At 37.5% G+C, this 13,170-nt stretch overlaps 1 protein-coding gene and 1 long non-coding RNA gene across 3 annotated transcripts in view; one reads left to right on the top strand and one right to left on the bottom strand.

The window, feature by feature from the left end:
* The window catches only part of adgrb3 (adhesion G protein-coupled receptor B3), a 124,618-nt gene that overhangs the window by 44,081 nt on the left and 67,367 nt on the right, over window positions 1–13,170 (top strand). The window lies entirely within an intron of this gene.
* The window catches only part of LOC114572317 (uncharacterized), a 77,271-nt gene that overhangs the window by 58,004 nt on the left and 6,097 nt on the right, over window positions 1–13,170 (bottom strand). The window contains exon 3 of one of the 2 annotated variants that reach the window (XR_003694752.1): window positions 2,779–3,969. The exons of the other annotated variant lie outside the window; for it this stretch is intronic. This is a non-coding gene — a long non-coding RNA (uncharacterized LOC114572317). Of the gene's footprint in view, window positions 1–2,778; window positions 3,970–13,170 lie in introns of those variants that run through there. 2 annotated transcript variants of the gene reach the window in all.

Here is a 13,170-nt window from a genome sequence, read left to right as displayed (position 1 = left end):
GGATTTGATCCTGGCTATGCAAAGTTAGGAAGCCCTTTTGTTTGACTGAGATACATACTTTTCATTTCCGAAGCCACCTGATAAGAATTTAGACTTCCATTTTGGTTGATAAGTTCATTTAAGTCTCTCCTTTGCAAAGCTATAAGGTCATGGTCTGGTCAAGGACTGATTACATTTTTGGCTTCTAGCCACTAAGTCAGATTTCTTTTACTCTTGTTTACGGTATATTGCAAGCTGCAGCAGGCAATTTTGGCAGCTCCACATGGCAAAAAGAAAACATTTTGAAATTTGGAATAACTTCACCATCCAGAAATCATAACATGACTTTAATAACATGCAATATCTAAGCCATAATTGCAAGTGTTAGTGAAAAGTTGAATATCATTTTAAAAAAGAGCCAGCAGGTTCAGCCATCATTGATTAATACTGTTTTATGGCTCTGGAGTGTTTGCTAGCAGTTTGTTTTCATTCACGTTTTGAAGTATAACTTCTAGTGCATGTTCATTTATTTATTTACTTTTACTTTGAAATGGTAACAGTGCACTGCAAGCATATTAAAATACCCCCACTAAAGCAATAGTTTGATAATCAAATCTCAGTAACCTAATTTTCCTTATGATTTTTGTGTGTAAATTATGCATTTGATAATTCAGTTAATCTCCAAAAAGATGTGGCAGACTACAGGAAACATCTTTGTTAGTGTCACATTGTCAAACAAGGAAAATGGAGCAACTTCATTGGTGTTTATTCTTTTTTTTTCTATTGATGAATGAATGCTGCTTTCATCCAGAACAGTGATGTTTTACCTCCCACCACCATTGAGAATACAGGTGTTTGTACACAGACAAACCAAGTTGCATGTGCTTGACATCATGACCTTTATATACTCGAGGAGAAGGCCCATAAATGACAAACATGCAAATGAATGGGAATGTTTTCCTATTTGTTTACTCTCTGGTCTTTCATCAGTTCTTTTAAGGATGATTCCAAAGACTGATTATTCCAATTTTTGAATGTGCCCTTCTTTTTGATATTTCACACAATTACTTTGCTCTGCTGAAATTACAATTATCCTCCACCAAGACTCAGCATAATTTCAACAGCGCTATTCAGCATAATTTAAAATTAAGATATTGCCTTTTTTATCTATTAATTTAACAGTACTTAACATCTCTTTGATATAGGGTTGCAAAAGTTTAAAAAATAAGAGTGTGAATTCATGCATTAAACTTGAAAAGTGTACCTAGCAGTTCAGTTTAGGTGCTACTTTATTGTTAAACCTCTCTAATGTAACAATGAACACTTGTCTATTCATTTGACTTTGCCTCTTTTCCAAAACCCAGTAGTGTGGTGTGTTTGTTTTTGAATAATCTGAGTTTCCAGAGATCATTAAGTGGTTAACTCCCTTGCCCCTCGAACTAAATGCCCCCCTTGTCCTGGGACTGAATCCCTGCAGGGTTTTCTCTCCTGTGTTTCTAATTTGGTCTCTCCCACAACACGTTACAGTCTAAATAAAGAATAGAAAACACCACAGGTTAGAGGACTGCCCACCTTACTTCAAAAGAGACATGCGGAGGTTGTGGGAGTTCAACTCAGCTTTGATTAATGCAGACCTAGTAATAAAAATTATGACGTATAGTGTTAGCTATGCTAAGTTAAACCAAAAACAAGCAGAAATTCTGTGTTTTCATCTGAATGTGTTTGATTAAAGATTTTTATTTTAAAACTGACCACATGCACAAATTGTAATGTTTGGGCATTAAAATGCCCAAACATATTTGCTTTAAAATTAAAGCTTTATTGCGTAACTTTTTGATATTAATGAATAGGGGTGTGCAAAGAAATCGATTCAGATTCGTATCGCGATTCAAGCACCACCAATTCAAAATTGATTCATAGAATTCCAAAAATCAATTAATATTTTATTTTTTATTTTTTTAATTGTGTGTCTACTGCAATCACATGGAAAAAAGTAACTATATTTACATACTGTGAATCATTTTTTTTTTTTTTTTTTTAAGATTATGTTTTGTGGCATTTTCAGCCTTTATTTGGATAGGACAGCAGAAGACATGAAAGGGGAGAGAGAGGGGGGAATGACATGCAGCAAAGGGCCACAGGTCGAACCCGGGCCCGCTGCATCGAGGAGTAAACCACTTTTTTTAAACCGAGAATCGTTTTTGAAGCAAAAATCAATTTGAATCGAATCTTGAGCTTAAAAATCGATATTGAATCGAATTGTGACATTTTCTGAATCGTGCACCCCTATTAATGAACGTCCGTTACATTCAAGCCATTGCCAAAAGAGTTGCTACAAAGTTAATTAAGACTATCAGTTCCGCACAACTCTCTGTATTTCTAAGTATCGCTATGTTTAGAAGATTGTGGCATCCGGTGACTTTCCGGCGCAGAAAGTGAAGATAATTACCTCTTCTGAAAAGTCCATCATATTTTTTTAATCCTCCGTGTCCTTCTTGGCTAATAGCAACTGTGTGGAGGACGGGTGGGGTCGCGTGCACAATCACAGAAGGCTGTATCATGTGGACGCGCCGACATTACTTAATCATTACTTAGAATTCTTCATGGGGGCGACAGAAACTACGCACTATAGCTTTAAATACAATTAATATATTACATTTTTTTTTATTATTTTTAATAATAAAGTTAAATTCATTCAGACCAAACACCGAATGTACTTAGTTATAAAAACACAAACAGTAATTACAATCCAGTGCAGCAATGGCTTTGAAACTTGTAATAACTGTGATGGCTCTCAGAATGACATCAGAATGAATAAAAATCATATTGTAATGCTGTTGTCCTCTTGTCTGAGGACATTTTAGCATCGCCACTGTGTCCTTGTAATTATTTCGGAGTGTATTTGCTTTAACATGAGCTTAGCCAATGAGTGAAGACAGGGCATGTTGCAGGCATCTTCCTCATGACTAACTTGCATATGACACAATGTTCCCTGTGCTGATAGATGCAGGGTGGCAGTCTGAAGCAGTGGGTTTTACCACTGCAAAAGGATCAGACATGATTGGTGCTGTGGAAAAGCTGACAGCATGAATTATGGAAGTCTCATTAGGGGCTGTTGGAAATGATTTATCTTGCTACAAAATATGGTCATCCAACCATATTTGCCTCCATGGTTACAGAGTCCATATTGTGTTTTGCTCTTTTAATTTCTTAGGTGTATCGTTTTTTGTTTATTAGGGGGAAATTTCCATGGACAGCAAACCATGACTCTATTAAATGGAAGGTCGTTACTTGGTATGCCAAGCAAAATGGCTTAGAAAAGGACAAGGTATGCTCTTTGAAAATTGGCTGCAGCTGCAAAGGTGCTAAAAAATGTGTCATGTTTCTCACTTGACAGATGCATTCCTTGGCATGGTGGCATTGAGCTTGGCAGTGTGTGTGACTGCCAGGTCATCTACTGGGGTTGTGTGTTTCTATAGTGATGCCAAGAGCTACTTCCATAGTTTTCCAATTTGCCTTTAGCAAGAGCATTGTAGTAAAGCATACCCCAAAAGATAATTATGCATAATGTACAACTGTGTATTAAGATCATATCCTGCTGGTCAAAAAGAATGAAATCTTGTTTTTAGGTGATTGGTCAAAACTTACAAGAGAATATTTGATGACACTTTAAGCAACAGACTAGTGTCCCAGACTTGAGAAAGCCTGAGCATTTCATACAGTGTACAATGTGTAGTTTCTATACTACTCATGTAACCTGACTTCTTTTCTTTAAAATGGTTTCATTAGTAATCTGCTTCCATCCTTGTTTCTGTCAGTGCACAGTAGTCCTTTCAGTTGTGTCCCTGCAGCAGCCCCACTTTTAGTCACGGGTGGTTCAGCAGTGTCGCTTTTTGAAAAGGCTGGTGCAAGTTATAAGCTGCAATCTTGGCATTCCTTTCACTTTAAAATGCTCTATAGTCGGATCCATTTTCTGATAGCATCATGCAGCTGAAATGAAAGCACGACACATTACTTACATTATCATGCAGAGGGTACATCTTTGTGAAAAGTCTACTTTTGGGACATTGACAAGCAAGCATTTGTTTACAGCCACAGTAATGTGGATGATGCTTTTGATTCTTGTGATGGCAGATCATTATACTTTAATGTTTAGACTGTGGAAAATGCGTCAAAACTGTGTGGCTTTTGATAGAGATTCACTTCATACATTTTTGGATAATTCGAAATGCTATGAAGTCAGACTAGTGAGGCCTGTTCCCTGAAGTGTACGGAAAATAGGGGGAATGATCTGCTCACAGCACCCAGCAACAGGGCTTCTTGATGCAGTGCTTTGATAACGTCAGAGCTCCATCTAGGTTGCTTTGTGAGGTACTGCTCAATAACCTTGTGATTTAGCATTGTGCTGTAAATTATCAGTGCAATCTCCAGTAGCCACTCATTTGCCTACACATCAGTAATACAAAATATATCCTCTCTACTTACAGCAGACAATATTCTAAGTGCTTGTCTCACCACACTGACTCCATTTTTAGGCGAGTTCACCTGACTCTGTAATGAGGTGCAGTGGCAGTTGCACAGAATTCTAATTTGGCTTCAATCTAAGTCATTAGGAGAGTCAACAGGAAGCAAACAGATGGCAGAAGGAATATGATGGATAATTGTACGTCTCGGAGGGACATTCATAATTTGTATCGGATTCTGTGCAACCCCTTCATTTTCTTAATGAAGGACTAATTGAGTTTTTTAGATTGGCTCAAGCATATGGTCCCACCAACAGTGGAGGGTTTGTATAATGGCTGTAAGGAGATACAATGAGTAGATGTATAAGATTGTTTCTGAATGGTAGGCTGATTTTAAGGTTGGATAAGACTCGGTTTGAATGTGAAAGTGTTAATGAGCTAAAATATGATGCATCTTTATTATGCCATAATCACCAACATCATCATATTCATCATATATTTTCTGACATTGAAAAATAGTCTTCACAGATTTGTCTAAATAACACTGATGCTTACTCTGAAAAAACTAAATGTACTGTCCTGCCTCTGAAATGTTGGAATAAATAAAACATAGTGGTAGAATCTGTACTTTACTCATGAATAAATGCATTTTGGATGTTTTTAATGTATTGTCTTTTTTTGTATTCCACCTTAACACATAATGACTGATTTTCTTTTTGCTTTCTTCTGGAACATGGTTATGTTATAATAATGTTTCTTTCTGTTTCTATTTTAATATACTTGTTGTAATTGTTATGTTTCTTTTTTGTAGTGAAAAGTCCAAAATCAACCAGAACAGGCGTTGATCATTTTTCTGCATTGATGTTTAGGTTTTAATACCTCCAGTTAGGGCTGCATGAGGAAATGAGGAAAATATCTAATTGTGATTATTTTGACTGAAATAATCCATGATATTGGAGGGAATGATAATTTTTTATCATTATTCTTATTGTCATTGAAACAAAAATATTATAGTATGATTTTTTTTGAGGATCTGTACCAAACAAAGATTTTTTTCTTTAGTCTGTGGGATAAGATTTGTAGGCTGGAATGTCTCTGCAGCACCACAATACTTATTTCAGAATGGCTTGTCCATATTTTGCCTTTAACAAATAATGCGCCCACATGCAATTTGGATAGTCCATATTGCAATTTCGATAATATTGCGATTAATTGTGCAGCCATACCTCCAGGAAACAAGCAAATGAACAGATGCGGTTTGTACAAACAATAATTTGTAAACCCTTAAATTATAATACAACTGTTCGAGCATGTGGTCACTCTTAGCTTTTGTAAAGGTCAAGATAGTTTATTATAATTTGGCATCTTTTTATGTTTAAATATATTTCCATTGTAATTTATGACTCAATCAAAAGTCCAAAATACCCAAAAAATTAGGGATGCACCGATTTATCGACCGAACATTGGTATCGCCCGATAATTGACTTGTTGACTGCCATCAGCCTAAAGGCACATAACATGACATTCACCGATGGCAGTGGCTGATGTTCAGCTGTTGTGTTGCATCCATTTTGTGCTGGCTAAATGTTATGTTGGTTATTAGCGGTTAGACTCAGACAACAGTCACTAGCATATGCTGCTACTGCAGCTGATGATACGGAGAAGAAGCCACTGGCTGGACACGACTCTGACGTAAGAGGGCAACGGGTGCTGTGCGCACATGTGGTTTGTTTTCAGAGTTGTTTAAGTGAGTGGCTGTTCCATTCTGCGTATCACATCTTGGATGAGAAGAGAAATAGATTGAGCTGCAAGGCAGTTTCTTATCTTTGTAAAGAAAAACATATATCTTACTAACAAGTAGGCAGTGAAGTACAGGTGATTTTTCTTTTTTTTTTATCCATAATGTCGTATTGAGGAGGTTTTGAGGCCAATTAATGTTTAGTAAAGAGGCTCATGTTCAACCCAATGTTCCAGCCTTCTGTAAGTTTGTGCTTAATGGAAACTCAAGAACATTGTATTCTGTATGAAAAACACAAGGTGAAAGATATTTAGATTTGTATTTATTAATTATATATATTTTATTTTATAGCTTTTCTAAATCACTTTAACATTTACATTTGATCACATTTAATTAAATCTTTCACAAAAACAATGTTTTTTTGGGCTATGTAGGTACTGAAAAAATCTTCTCATTTTGTAGGTAGTTGTATAGCAGGCTAAAAAGGCCTTTGAAACTGTTATTGGTTATATTAAAGGTTATTTCATTAATTTGTATGATTGAATTTGGGATCATTCAAAGATGGGTTGACTTTAAAATGGTTCAGTGATTTTTTTAATAATGAAGACTTCTTTGTTTTCCTGGCTATCTAAATTGTTTTTTTAATCATTGGCCCAGAATTTCACAATTGGTGCATTCTGACTAAAAAGCACCTTACAACCCATATGAATCACTACATTTGACCAACATTTGCCAGCCTCAGTAGCTCAGCTGATGAGAAATAGATCAAAGACATGGATAGTAAGGTATCTCTCTTCCTGGTCTGCATGGACTGTATGCTTGTCTCTTTTTTTGGGAACTTACACTCTTCAGAGTGTAGTGGTAATGAAGTGCCTCTCATTAAGAGCAACATTTGTGACAGTCAGTCAGTCAGGCAGGAATGCATGGAGGGCAGGAAGCGGAGAGCCCCTGATAGAAGCTACTCATAGGGGCCTCTGAGTAAAGGCTCATTTCATGCAAGGTTAGACACATCAGTCATTGGACATGGGGCTGGCTTTTACTGCCTTTCAACAAAATTACACATGGAACATGTTCACACAGTAAAGATGAACCTGGAAATCAAATGTCTTCCGTTAGGCTCTCTGCTGCTGGCGCAATCACTGCCACAGTGTAAGCTTAACATTCCCTGCATGCAGTGAATCAAAGCCTTACTGATGACAAAGGTCATGGACCCAGGGAACTTCCATTCACTTTGATTGCGTGTTGAGTCTTTATTTGTTTGTAATGTGTACTGCATGCACTTAGTAGTGGGACATTAATTAAATCAAACATAAATATGGCCCCTAATTAAGCTTCAAAGCATCAATGAGCTGTGATGGGTAAGAAAAGCTTTGAGCCCATCAAATCAGGCTCACATGAATAGTTTGGCTTGGGCAGGAGAATACTCTCCAGCACTATCCATGTTCTCACAAATTTGACACTGCGATGAAGGCCTGTGTGGGCCACAGCACATTCATTCAGTAACACCGTAGCCTCAAAATTTGAGCCCTGGTGTCCCCCTGTTATAACCTTCATTTATTGTCACCTGCTGAGGTCACAGCCCAGCAGTGACAAGGCGCTTGCACAACCAGTAATTTAAGCAGACATTTTGGCCAAAGGTTTTCATTGTTTTGGCTGTATCTGTTTTCTGCATGCAGTGTTGGCTTTGCTAACAGATGCACCCCTGGAGATCAGCTGCCAAAGATGATTGAAACAAAAGTTATTTTCCTTTCCTTTTTAGAGTGGCCGGACATATCTCACAATGAGATTAAACTTGCAAAGCAACCTGACTCACAAAACTAGTCACTGAATCACTTCCCTTTCTTAAAGGTCCCATGACATGGTGCTCTTTGGATGCTTTTATATAGACCTTAGTGGTCCCCTAATACTGTATCTGAAGTCTCTTTCCCGAAATTCAGCCTTGGTGCAGAATTACAGCCACTAGAACCAGTCCCACAATGAGCTTTCCTTAGTACGTGCTATTTCTGTGTCTGTAGCCGAAGTCACGCCCTTCTACTTCCGGTCCATGGGACCTATCTTTCGAAAAAATATGAACGAGGGTCAATGGAGAGATAATAATTATTTTTTGATCCAGTTTGAATTGAGCCATGGATTACAAATATGATGTTCGTCAATTTAAAACATTATTTTTCAACCAAAAAAAGTCTCTGTTTATTGTTAAACTGTTGAAGTATAAGACTGTGAAAATACGTAATTAGAAAGACTACAAACTTCATGGATGACGTCTCTCTGAAGCTACGATGTCTTTGTGTATCGTACCGGGGATGTAACGTTACTCAAATGAGCAGAGGATCTCGCTTGTTCTTTTGCTTCTCTGCTGAAAACACTTGACTGGATAAAACACAGCAGTTAAAATACCGTTACATGTGTTGTGGAACAGAGCTAAGCTAGCTAGCTAGCGAGCAAACCAAGCATCAAGCTAGGTGATGTAGATTGTGTGAAACGGGAGATGTAGTCCACTGAGCTGTTTCACACAAAACTAAGTGGTACTACGACAAACCTACGGCTAACTGAGACTTTCTTTGTTTGAAAAATTATCTTTTAAATTGACGAACATCATATTTGTAATCCATGGCTCAATTCAAATGGGATCAAAAAATAATTTGCCCCTCCCCGTTCACTACCGTTCATATTTTTTCTGACTTAAGGTCCCATGAGGTCCACCGGAAGGGGCGGGACTTTGGCTCTCTATTGAGGATGAGAGAGGGAGGGGCAAGGTGGGGTGTGGGGGTGTGGCCTTGACCAACTGCCACTTTGCTCGTTTGAAAGCCATGATGTCAGTCTCTCATGGGTGGGCCAAATTTTCTGGGCGGGTAAAGCAGAGAAAGGGGAGGTAACCTTGCTCCTTATGACCTCATAAGGAGAAAGATCAGATCCAGATCGGCCCATCTGAGCTTTAATTTTCTCAAAGGTAGAGCAGGACACCCAGGGCTCAGTTTAAACCTATCGCCATTTCTAGCCACTGGGGGACCCTAGGCAGGCTGGGGGAATGCATATTAATGTTAAAAAACCTCAAAAAGTGTTTAAAGTACCTTTACAGTTGAGAGGAAGGTATTTTTGCTCAAAAGAACCTAATCTCATTCCTCACCTCTTTATTACTCACCTGATTTGCTGATAACCCCTGATAAGCAGGCAAAATGGCTGCCATTGTAAACTGATGGCACAGTATGGTGGCAGCAAGCGGTTTTAACTAGCACTCTTTGAAAGATCTGTTTTTGCTCTTACTGGAATAGTTGCAGGTTTAAAGCTGCACAATTCTACTGAACTGAGTTCTAATTCTGCTTTTTTAGTGAATTAGGAGTTTTTAAAAATGTGAGAAACAGGAAAAGGGTGTGTGTATTAATTTGTCTGCGCTTGTGGGTGAGTGTGTGTATTAGGTAATTTTTTTTCTATATTGTGGCTTTAGCTATTTTCTGTGACAATGAGGGTATATATCGGAGGTTTCCAAAATAATAGATCTATACTTTTGTCGGTCAAAATCATATTTCATTGCATCACAAGATGTTGGCCACATCAGGTTTAACCTGCTTAGAGGTCTCCGGTGTCATCAGATGCTAATGCGAACAAACATAGAGAGACATGTAGCTGAGACTGACAAGGAATCTGGTCCAATGTAGTGAGTCACAAAAATCATCAGCGACAATTATACTTCTGAGAAATTATTATTTTATCTAAGGGGAAATACATTGCAATAATGTAGATGGTTACAGTCCAACAATGCATTGTTTGGATACAAGTCTATGAAAACGGAGGTTAAGAACATATCCAGCAAGTACAAGTATATACAGTATTTGACCAGGAGTTCCCCTTCTCCTGTATATAAAAACAACCATGTTATTCCAGTATGATGACAGTTATGATGATGTTAATGATGGCCTTTAGCCTTATTTTTGTTCATTGACTGCATTTCGCTTACAGTATCTGTTATGTAGACTACCTAATATGACTGATCTTTGTACATGTTTAATGGCAAATGTTCTCTCATTTAAATTTCATGCATTTACTCTAATTTATAAGATACTGGAAAACTAATTTACTGTAGGTCTACCTGTTTGACCTATTTGTCAAACTACTCTTCAGAAGCAACTCCTTCCTGTCTGGTCCATTTGGTCTAGAGTGTTGGATATTATTTAGATTTGTAAATGCTTGCTGGAACAAGCTGTGTAGCTGTGACGTTGTGTTAAAATATGTTGCCTGTTGTGAAAGGAGAAGTGGCTATTGCTGATATGTCTGCCAAGGTCATCTAAGTAATTCCTATTTTAGGCAAATGTATTTAATCATCCACAAATTTGTCCAGTATTTCAGAAAAGCAATGCCGCTATTCCTCAGTTTTGTAAACCTGGCTAAATTTAGTGGTCACTGTAAGACCTGTAAGAATGTCATTTTTAATTCTCAGGACTCACAAAACGCATGCTTTGTCAGTGATGCATGACATCAAGGTTATGTGCATGCAAAACAAAGTGAATGAGTCGGTCACTTCACAAAAGGAAAGAAAGCTAACAGTGATGGATTTCTCTGAATGGCATTGCCTCTCCTTTGTTGTTGAAGCATGATGGCTGATGGATAATAATAATAATAAGTATTCTCTATAGTCTCAACTGAAGGACAGACACCTCATAAATCTTAAACTGAAATTTCTTAAAAACACAGTTAAAGAGGCCAAAACATGAAAATGATGCCACCTTAAACAGAAGAAATGTTTGAAAAGTAATGACACGCTAAATGCATTATCTGCGCTTTCTGCCTTGTAATACAGTGAAGACACATTGTATTGGGCTTCTTTGACAAATGACAAACAGCCTGCCCCTCCAGTTATTAAAATTCTCATTTGTCTTTGATGTTTACGGTTATATAGCCAAAGGCTTGAATGCAATCCTACCAGTTCAATTAAACCGGTGTGCTTATTTCTCAGTACTTTTCTGGTGTCATACTTTGACATCCTGCGCTTACCCATTCTACCTCAGGCTCCTTGAAACGCAACGTTAGGATTAACATCTTGGCTTTGTGGCATCAAAAGAGAGACTCCAGTTTCATACACTTAAAACTGAGACTTCTTATGCGCTAATTTAACCAGTTCTCATGTTTATACCAACAGGTTGAGCTTTTGTGCTACCTGTCCAGAATGATGCAGATATAATTACTCAAACATCAGTGATGAAACGATGAATCTGTGATGATGAAAAATCTCTATTTAAAGATGTGTGACGTTTGATTCATACAGTGCGTGTGCTCTGTAATGAGTGTATCTCACTGTCATCACGCTTAATGACATTTAGGTAATCTCTTTCATGTTTCAATGCTTTTGTTGTATTGTTCATCAAGAGCTGCTGGGAGCTAGATTCGATTAGGTGTGACTGACTGTAGGGCTAATATCACTGTTTAATAGGCTGAGTTGATCAATGTTTTACAGAGGCAAATCATTTTCAAAAGTATAATGGAGTTAGGATCAACGTTATGCGAAGCTGGTCATGTTGATTAGTATTTAAAAAAGGACAATATAGAATATAATTGCCAACAGCTTTATATATGTCCTCCTTTATACAGGAAGTGAACAAGTTATTTACATTCTAAATGTATCTAATTCAACAGAGAGCTGGTTAGGAATTATTTTTTTTAGTATAGAGTAGGCTATATGATATTCACACATTTTAAGCTCTATTGCATTTTGTAATTGCTACCACTGTTGCTATGTTATGTATACAGGACAGTAGGGTGTCTATAATGATTTGTATATATTTTAAACTCTTTATTTTGCATTTTAACATCAAATGTTACTGAAAAGTAAACGCATTAAAAGAATCCATGTATGCTCTATATCCAACCTGCCCCACTGAGCCAAGTGGCATGAAAGTGCTATGTATGCTGTCTCATAGTTTTTAGTGTTTACTTTAACTTATAAATTCATTAAAAAGCAGTGTACCCTGCTTTTTCTATGATTCCCTGGGAAGAAGCTGCCATTCAGGCTGACTAAATCAGACAACCCTTTTATTCTGCTAAATGGGGAATTGGTTCAAGATCCAAGACACCACAGGGTAGAGACCGAAACGCAGTAAAGAGATAACATGTCAAAGTATCTACAGTAGTTAGCCTTGCATGACTAAACATTAGATCAACTGCCCGCTGTTTGTCCAACCATCAGTGTACCTGCACATTTTTGTCCGGCACAGAGTTCACACTGTGCTTTCTGCTTAAATTGAGCAAAACAGATGTGGACACTATCAAATCAGACTGAAAGACATTTGAACATGCTTCTGAAGCTCATTACTTTGTGCAGTCATGGTTCTAAAGATCCCAATCAGCATCAAAAGGATGCGGTTTGTTTCTACCTGGCGGCTTTCTCTCCTTTCATTATACCCTTGTAATATTCAAATATTTTATGCAAATACAACCACAGTTTTCCTGATGCTATACTGGTAAGGGATGTTGCTTGAATGTAGCTGAAAACACAGTCATTCCAGTCTTGATTTATTTATTTATTTATTTTTCTTAGTCCAATCATGGACATGTTCTATGATATGATTTGGTTAATGACAACAGTCAAATGCGTGGATCAGACAGCTGTCTGATTTATAGATAATTAGTCCTAAAATTTTAGCTTTCAGTGGAACATGATCAGATGACATGACAGATGCGCCCCTGCCCCCCAGGCAGGTCAGTCTTTCTAGGCGTTCAATCTGCTGTAGGGAACACAGGAAACTAAAGGCTACAAACTAGATTAGAAGTGATGATTTTACATTCTCTCTATCAATGGCTGATGCATTGTATTGTCTAATGTACTAACATAAGCTATGTGTGAATTTGTTGTTGATGCATTACCTGCATTGCCTATTTGCAGAGATATAATCATCTCATTAGGACCACACTGCCGAAAATGATGCTACTTTTTAATGATGATGTAAATTCTTAACTAAATGCAATACTGCAAGCATTATTTTTCTCAGTGTGGTTTCA

Source organism: Perca flavescens, chromosome 17 (genome assembly GCF_004354835.1).
Source record: "Perca flavescens isolate YP-PL-M2 chromosome 17, PFLA_1.0, whole genome shotgun sequence".
NCBI lineage: Eukaryota > Metazoa > Chordata > Actinopteri > Perciformes > Percidae > Perca > Perca flavescens.
This window is presented reverse-complemented; position numbering and strand designations above follow the sequence as displayed.